Source organism: Tympanuchus pallidicinctus, unplaced genomic scaffold (genome assembly GCF_026119805.1).
Source record: "Tympanuchus pallidicinctus isolate F22 unplaced genomic scaffold, pur_lepc_1.0 scaffold8, whole genome shotgun sequence".
In the NCBI taxonomy this organism is placed as follows: domain Eukaryota; kingdom Metazoa; phylum Chordata; class Aves; order Galliformes; family Phasianidae; genus Tympanuchus; species Tympanuchus pallidicinctus.
This window is the reverse complement of record NW_026294802.1, coordinates 12,001,023-12,008,051: the sequence shown is the minus strand read 5'-3', so window position 1 is coordinate 12,008,051 and position 7,029 is coordinate 12,001,023.

The following is a 7,029-nucleotide window of genomic DNA, read 5'->3' as shown; positions in this document are numbered from 1 at the left end:
ATGCACTACATATGTGAGCTCTTTAATGTCATTCAACAGTATAAAGGCTCTGCATAAGCACAAACACACAGCAAGTGGAGAGAGTGGTTCAGGGAAGGATAGCACTGTAGTTTCCCCTTTTCTTTCAGAGAACGTACAACAAAACAGCAAGAACAAAAACAACCAACAACAGAATAAACATTCTATCCTCTTACATCCAATTTTCTTATATATCTAAAGTAGTTTATACCTGCTTTAGTAAACATTCTGCTTAAGGATTCCTGCAGAAGACAAGTGGAACTTTCAGCTTCAAAACAGTAAGGAGAAATTATCTAAGGAAGAAACAGTCAGGCTTCAAGAGACAGGAAACCTCTCTTTTCACTGTATTTAGCTTTACTTAAAAAGAGAAATCCTGTTTCTCCCGTGTGGAAGACCAAGTTTAAGCTCTGCACCCTGCTGAGCAGGTTAAACGTAGCCAGACAACAGCAGCCTAATTAACAGCCTAATTTTTGCCCAAGTGAAACATGAAATTTCTTTTTTCTGTATGTTACTAACCGAATGTGCAAGCAATCCCACCCCCTAATTACTGCTGGTTCCCAATTAATGAAAGATTAACAACCTCCATATGAAATCACACAGAAACGTGGGCCTCTCAATGCCCCAGCGCGAAGAGGACAATCACTAACCTCACTAGTTAAACCACACATTAATCAGCATTCAACCACAATGGTCAAAGGGAATCAACCCCATAGCCTCTCTCCTCCTGAGGGAGAGATCAGAAAGCCTTTTGTAGGTCTCTCTACTGCACTGCATCTCTGCTGCCTGTTGGAGAAAAGCAAGGATAATTCTTGACTCCTTTGGAGTTCTTCCAGATCTACATCACACAACTTTGGATCTCAGTACTCATTTTCTGGATTAAATGGAACAACACTTCTGGTATTTGTTCATTCCTTTCAATAGAAGAGGATAACTTTGTTGTGTAATTAACATGCCAGTAATTAAGGATTCCAAGATGATGTACTAATTTCTCTCTCTCACACACACTCTTTCAAAATGTTATCAGCAGTAATTGCATTAACATCTTTTCTTTCCCTTTTATTTATTAGTTTGTTAGGCTTTCATTTAGTCGTTTTCTCATTACACAAATACACACACATTTTCTTTGTTTCTCTGAAAATTTGCTACAGACTTGAAAATTTTAAACATCTCGACCCACACTCAACCCTCCACCTCCCCTTGAAGCACAGAGGAATGTTCAATGCCCTTCCATTTTTGAAACTGCTTTAAAGAGGAGGTAAAACCTTACAAGTGACACCCTCCCCTCCTCCACTAATTTCCCTCTCCCCCAGATACAGGTCTAGATAATTATTGTGATAACAGGATCTTTCATGTAGGGACCCTAAGACGTCTGAAAATGAGATGGATTGAGGACTGTGAATTATTACCACGGAACTCTAAGAAAGTCTTAAAGTCATGCTAAGGACAGTTTATTGCTTGCTGAGCACTTCTTTTTGAGATTTAAGCTCAAGCTATAGAAGATTATAAAACAATTGATGTGGTTGTTTTTTTTTTTTTCCAGTATGATGAAATGCACAAAACAGGACAAGTTAGGAGACAGCAGAGAATGATTCATTTTATGTTTTATTCTTTTTCTTTCTTATTCTTCTTCTTTCTGTTATTTCCTTGGCTTTTTAAAACGTTTTGTTCCAAGAAGAGAGTTTGAGTACTGCGGCTGAATGTTAGTATGCAGAGCTTCGTTTAATTTGTCAGTGGGTTGAAAACCCAAACCACAGCCTGGGAATTTTTGCATTCAACCTTAGAGCAGTAGTCTCCCAACCTTGATGCCTAGGCAGCAACAATACTGCAATGGTTGTAAGTCACAGACATTTTATTTCAGCTTTCTTCCTTCTTCTGTAACATATGCATAGGAAATCTGGATCCAGCTGTGGAATGGAATTTGAAATGCCCTAATTTTAAGAAGCTGGGCAGTTGTGTACTCTGCTCTAAGATCATGAAGGTGCAGCCTCAGTTTCTTACACTTTTATTATGTATTAGTAACTCAAAAAATAGCTATTGTTTAAAAGCATGAAATATTAATATTTACTGTTCCCCAGCTGACCCTGTTTTTCAAGGGGTTTAGTTGTAAAGACTGAGGAAGAAACACAAGCCAGATATCGAATCATAATCCTAACTCAGGTACTGACCTTGACCTGCAACTTCAGATTGTACAAAGACAATTCCCAGTTCATGCCTGAAACTGAAAATAATGGTTATTAATCGCCATACTCTGACAAGAAGTACTCATTCCTTTTTCCCCATCCCTTTGCTTTCTGCTGCATTTTATCTTTCATCTGCATTTATTTGCCTGTCTTTTTTTGTCTGTGAAAACAAATTTGCTGAAATCTATGATCACAGTGGTAAAATCGGAGTGCTTGGTTTCAAGCCAACTTGAAGATGCTTTAATGAGAAAAAGAATTGGCAAAGAAAAAATCCAAAACTAAACAAAACAACCTATGTTCATAACTCTCTTGTGTGCATAAGCTCAAGAAGGAGTGAATCTGCAGTTCAATTCTGTGACTTTGAATTGAGCCTGAGACCATAAAAGTCATCCTTGTTTAATTTCCAGGTCAAAAGGAAGGAAGGAAAAAAATCCAAAGGCTGCTGCCACTGCCAGAGAAAACCCAGGACTGTTTCAGGGAAATGAGATTTTGCTGTATGCCTGAAAGGACAAAGTTGAGGCATACAGCTTCCTTTTTTTGCATCCTGTACAATCTGGTGTAACATAGACTTATTCAACCTATTTCAGGTTTGGAAGCAGTCCAGCTGTGGTAACATAGAGCCCTAGGTGGGCTAATTCATGTGATATGTTGTCTGTGTGCTTGAGGTAGGAAATAACTCATGTTGTGGTAAACTTGCATTACACAAATATTTATGCAAAATATTTCAAGTGCTTGGGCAGTAATAAATTGCTATCGTTTAGTCTGTTAGAGCCTGATAAAAAGCCTGTTGTTTTGTCAGGCCAGATAGTTACTGGTGATGCAAATATGAAAAATAAACCCGAAGCAATTCTTGACCAGGCTGCCCAGTGAAGAATCTTAACATGTCTACCGATAGACTGCGTAGGAACTACATACCTAATGTATTTTGTATCTACTTTTTAACATGCCAATTTTTCACCTTCAAGAGTAGACTGATTTCCCCAGGAGGTAAGGGGAATGAGACTTGCAGAGACAAAATATTACTTGAACTGAGCCACGTAAGGTTCCTATAACCACAGAAAGTGACCAGTTTTGGGTCATGGGGAAACCCAAAATCTGGTATAGAAAAAAGGGATACATCAAAGGAACATATACAGGATTTTTATACAGGATCATAGAGTTATAGGGTTGAAAAGGACCACAATGATCATCGAGTTTCAAACCCCCTGCTATGTGCAGGGTCGACAACCAGCAGACCAGGTTGCCCAGAGCCACATCCAGCCTGGCCTTGAATGCCTCCAGGGATGGGGCATCCACAACCTCCTTGGGCAACCTGTTCCAGTCCGTCACCACTCTCTGAGTGAAAAACTTCCTCCTAATATCTAATCTAACCCTCCCCTGTTGTAGTTTAAAACCATTCCCCCTTGTCCTATCACTATCCCCCCATGTAAACAGCCATTCTCCCTCCTGTTTGTAAGCTCCCTCCCTTCAAGCACTGGAAGGCCACAATGAGGTCTCTCTGGAGTCTTCTCTTCTTCAAGCTAAACAAGCCCAGTTCCATCAACCCTTCTTCATAGGAGAGCTGCTCCAGCCCTCTGATCATCTTAGTGGCCCTCCTCTGGACCCATTCCAAGAGCTCTGCATCTTTCTCATGCTGGGGGCCCCAGGCCTGGATGCAGTACTCCAGATGGGACCTCACAAGGGCCGATTAGAAGGGGACAATCCCCTTCCTCTCCCTGCTGGCCACTCCTCTTTTAATGCAGCCCAGAACACCGGTTGGCCTTCTGGGCTGCAAGTGCACACTGCTGGCTCATGTCCAGCTTCTAGTCCACCAGGACCCCCAAGTCCTTCTCTCTCTGGGAGATCTTCCCCCAGTCTGCATAAATACCAGGGATTGCCCTGGCCCAAGTGCAGCACCCTGCACTTGGCTTTATTGAACCTCATTAGGTTTTCACTTCTTCAGCCTGTCCAGGTCCCTCTGGATGGCTTCCCTTCCCTCCAATGTATTGACAGCATCACTCAGTTTGGTGTCATCCACAAACTTGCTGAGAGTGCACTTGATGCCATCATCTGTCACTGATGAAGATGTTGAAGAGCACCGGTCACAAGACAGACCCCTGAGGGACACTACTTGTGACTGGCCCCCAACCTGACACAGAACCATTGATCACCACCCTTTGGCAAGGATTAAGTTATTAGTCCTGTTATTTGCCCGTTGTACAGTTTATGCTAGTTATCCAGGAGTAAGATTCTCTGTGTATTCCAGTCAACTGAAATAAATCCTGTAGGGATTTATAGGACAGGTGAGCTCTCTGATGAAGTACAGAAAGGAGAGGGAGAAAGTCCATCAAGAGAGAATATGGGATTTTTAGTCCAAATGGAAAAGGTAACTCATTGCCTCTGTAGCAGCCTCATTTTGTTTACTTTTATGCAAAATGCAGCTTGCTCTCCATTAATTTGATAGACACAGGAAATTTCCATGGAAACATCAGGACTCCATTTCATTTAAACCCTGATTCCTGATTTCCTTGTCAAGCAGAAATCGATGTGTTGGAAATGAGAGAAATGTTCAGAGTACTGCTTAGAGTCATTGCCTGTGCAGAGGTTTTCAGAGCAGTGCAGTGCTCTGCCATATCCCATCATCATTCACCTCAGCACGATTCTCTACTCCAGGCTTCTTTCCTTTTTTCCTTCTATTTAGGCAGTTTTGTCCTCAGATCCACTGCTAACTTTCTCTGCCTAACCTCACAAGCAATTACTGTCCTCCCTGTCTGTGGGGTTATACGCAGTGCATAGGTATGTTCTCCAGCCCTCTGCTCTTCACCTAGAATCAGGGGCATTCATGCAGCCTGGAAGTCAGGTTTATTTATTAACTTTAAAAAAAAAAAGAAAAAGAAAAAGAAAAAGAAAAGGATCTTAAAAACTCTGAGAATCAGACAGAATTTTTTAGACAGGCACTTTCTCATGTGCAACCAGTGGGAAAAGATTCCAGAAATTCCTTGCAGAATATTATAACCCAACATTTTTCAGTTTATCTTACATCCTAGTATATATAGTACAGCTAGTATACTTTTCTCAAAGAATGGTTAAGGCTCTTCGGTATATTTCTGTGCAGCCCACTGGGTAGAAGTATACAAGGTTACACGTGCAGACTAAAAGAATATTGCTCAAACCCTTCTGCTCAGCTGTCTTCTTCCCATCAAGGGACTGGATTATAACTGCCCTTTCCACTATTTCTCCACAGTTCCAGATATCAAGGCTGAACTCCTTTCCTTGTCCTCTGTCTCAAAATGTGCTCTGTACCTAGAAAGGGACACAGAATTAACACAGGTAGATCTTTCTCCAGCTAGATATTCACCTATCACCACTTCTACACAAGCAAGAATTCAACTCCTCTCCTCCTCATACACACTCTTCATCCACATCCTTGTGTTTGCAGACATAGCATAACTCTCATCAATATTTTTAGGAGGCCTCTGGATTCTGCACAGGTGACAACCTTCATAACAGCATCTCTTAGGCTTCAAAGACTGTGAGACCCAAGGCTGAATATCTAGGAGGGATCCAGAGTGATACTGGGATTTGATATTCATAGCCTGAGCATTTTCTCTATTGCAGCTTATCAGGTTTTTCTTTTTCCTCTTTCTCTGCTCTTCAAAATCCTTCATATATTTTTAAGTGTGGCCATCAGAAGAAGGTATGAGTAATTCAGAATATCATGGCAGAAAGGAAGCTGTTTCACTGGGGAAGGGGATGCGAAAGGGGAGTAATGTTTTTGGAGGCTAAAGAATACACCCTAGAATAATTCACTACAGATGAGTATAGGACCCCGGAGTCTTGAATTCCCAGTCCTGGACTTTAATGATTACATATCCTCTCTTATCTTAAACTTGAAGCAAATCCTAGGCCGTAGATAAAGGTTTCAAAGTGAACCATAAATTACTGTCAGTGCTTCTTCCCCTTTGGCTGGGATAATGGCAGAAGTACATACGCCCTAATCTCCCCAAAGGTATTTTTGAAAAGACACTTTGTATTTAAAGCCTTGTTCATCTTCTCTGCATATATATCTTACATCTGTCTTTAGCTGCTGGCTAGTGGAACCTCTGCATACTGTGGGAAAACACAGAGGTGCTCCTTCTTGCATATCTAAAGCTATGGAGGGGTGAAAACAATTTATCTTTCAACATAGTTGCAAAGAAAAAATAAATCAGACTGCTAGTTTAGTCAACCTCATTTAAGCATTACGAATTACACTTTCTGCCTGGCCTGTCAATCATGAGCTGTAACACATATAGGAAGGTGCTTTCTTTTGATGAACAAATATTTCCAGGATGGGAGGAAGCAGAAGGAACCTGACCAGCCTTAAGATCAGTCAGAGAAAGCTTCACGTGACAAGGAAGAGATAACCTCAAGAAACTGCAGTATCAAGGACAGCAATAAAAAACCCACAAACTTCCATGCAGACCACTCCTAGACACTGCACGGATGTGTTTCATATCAAATATTGTGGAAGGTAATTCTCTTTTGCTTACAACGATCACCTGTGGTACTGATAGGAAAGGACCGGGTCATCTTTGCATGCCCTCTGCAGTCTCCATGCCCAACTCCAGCACGTGCAGATCTTAGAGCCTCATCCCAGCAGTAGGATTTTCTGTGCTGAGAAATGGGACTCTGGACATACTGGACAGACAACTTCCCTTTTCCCCTGAAATCTGAGTTATCCACTATTAATTATTAAGAGTACCATTTTATTTTAATAATCATTTTACTGTGCATTTTAATATTGTTAGATTGAGGGGATACAACTGTGAGCAGGCCTTTCTGGTCTGGAGGTTGTGCTGAGAAGCAGAGT